At 47.0% G+C, this 2,372-nt stretch overlaps 1 pseudogene; it reads right to left on the reverse strand.

The window, feature by feature from the left end:
- Positions 1 to 336: 336 nt before the first annotated feature.
- LOC116912584 lies at positions 337 to 1,450 on the reverse strand (annotated as a pseudogene).
- Positions 1,451 to 2,372: the final 922 nt, after the last annotated feature.

Here is a 2,372-nt window from a genome sequence, read left to right on the forward strand (position 1 = left end):
GTTCCAAGATAGAATCTTACAGGATGTAGGGTAGGGTGAAATTTCATTTTTAGGTGGTGGGGTCCAACAACTGGCTGGATAGGATTTCTCTGGGCCAGCAGAGACCCTGCAACTACCAACCCATGCCCCAACCTGGGCCAGGAACCAGTATTTATAGAGAGGCCTGAACCCTATAAGGTAAAAAGGGAGTGGAAGGGACCACCATTGCCTCGTCAGCTCTCCTAACAAACCCTAAAGTCATGAAATGGCAAGAAAAGATAGGGAGAGATTGGTGATGGGGACAGGATGCAGAGGATGTCAGTCTGAGTCAGGCCCCACTTTCTTGATTTTTTTTTTTTAATGGCGGGAAGTAGTCTGGCCGCTCTTGGTCTTCAGGTAGCTGGAGTGAACCCTACTGTCTCCTCACTCCTCTGCAGCACAGGCATCCTTTAATTCCAAGGCCTCAGTCAGTTCTCAGAAAATCTCAAAGCGCTCATGCCCGTGCATCTCAAGGGGAAAATATTCTCCATCAGGTGGACGTTTTCTTTTGCTGGAGCGTGTGCTGGTCAGCAGGGCTCTCTTACCTCTCCCCGGAGACAACTCGGGCAATATTCTTCCTTTTTTGCAGAAATTTTCTTCCTCTGTATGACGGTCTCTCCCAGGAGAGGCACAAATGTGAACTTCAAAGCTGTCCCAGAAGGTCCCCACTGAAGTCTTCCAGTGTGATGATGGTTAAAGATAGATCAGCCGTTCATGCCCCCCACGCAGAAGCTAATACACATGGACTTGTAGTGGATGGTGGTCCAGTCAGGGCTGACCTCAGGAAGCTCATACGGTATCACCACACTGCTGAAACGTCTGCAAGTCGTCCTTGCATACTCAACATACAAATTTCCTTCCACCCGGATAAGATGCTCCCGGAAGGAGCCAGGCCATCACCATCTGAGCACGCTCCTGGTGAGGGCAGCGTCTCATGACTTCAGTCATGTGCTGTGACTTCTTGTAGGTGGCCAAGGCACGGACCCGGGTACCAGCTGGAAGTGTGTAGCTGACCTACAACCTCACAGGGCATGTCTTTGCCAGTTAGCAGAATAGCTTACTGAGGAAAGGAGAGTATGGTCACATAACAGACTTGGCTGCAGGAAGCCCAGGCGGAAGCCGTAGTTGCCATGGTAAGCTTTTTGAGAAGGGACACAAGATGACAGGGGCCACGGAATGGCTGTTGCAAGGGCCGCTGGTACAGGGGCCTCAGTTACGGGGTCCTATGCTGCAGGAGCTGACACTTGGAGGGCTTCCTCTGGGCCTTCTAATAACTCTGCAACATCCTGGGACAGGAACAGATCTTTCATGGAATTAGGTGACACCACCGCGGTGGACAGAATATCTTCTGGAGGAAGTAGTGTCCATAAATCTGAAAATGTCTCCTGACTCAAGGGAGCCCGACACTGATATCTGACTGTGAATCCTCCATGGCGGATATCTAGTCCTCAGGGGAGCATGACACCCTGCTGGGAAGTAGGTTGAAGGCCTGGAAAACAGGTGCCTCTTAATTGTAGTCCCTGCCTACAGCCAGGATAGTCCTAGTGCCTCCTAGACTTTCCATCTCTTTTCTCAGTGAGGGCTTTGTATTTGATGGTATTCATCCCCAGATCCCTAGAATGTTTCTCCATCCCTTTACTGCAGAGATAATCAATCCAGAGGCCCCAGGCCAAGGGCCATTCACACTCCTCTCTTCTTTTGTGGTTAACACTGCAATGTTCTTGATCTTTTTAATTTATCTCTCACTTACGTTATATTCACTCCAAGAACTTACCTTCCTAGAAACATTTACTAGAGAATTTTTTTGCTTCCCACCCCCAGAAAAATAAAGTGATGTGCTAAAATGACAAGGACAGAGAATATATAAGCTAAAAGAATAAAACTTAATGATTCTTACAAAAAACTGAGAGAAGACTAGTGTTAATCAGCAGCTGAGCAGAGTCAACAATCAGCAGAAAAACCACTGCCCTTTAGACAACCATTCATCAAAGGAGCACTCTCAATGCCATAGCTTCCAATAAAGAGACCAGAATCTGTGTTTCAGGAAAATCCAGGCTTCTTGCACATGGTTCTCACCATAATGAAAGCCACTGAATTTAGACTTGATGTCAGTTGGGCTGCATATTTTAGATAACTGTTTAAGAAGTTGTGGGTTTTTTTCGGTATTTCTTCTTGAATTCTGAGGAGAAAGCTGACTGTATTTCAGATGCAGTATTAAGTGTTGTTTGTAGATCAATGACCTCAAAGTCCTTTCATGAGTTTGCCAAGGCCTGAAAGACAATCAACCTATGATGGGCTCTGGTCTAGTGCTGTAACACCTTGTAATCCTGGTCACTTGAAAGATAACCTTACAG

The sequence above is a fragment of the Rattus rattus genome, chromosome 11, assembly GCF_011064425.1.
Source record: "Rattus rattus isolate New Zealand chromosome 11, Rrattus_CSIRO_v1, whole genome shotgun sequence".
NCBI lineage: Eukaryota > Metazoa > Chordata > Mammalia > Rodentia > Muridae > Rattus > Rattus rattus.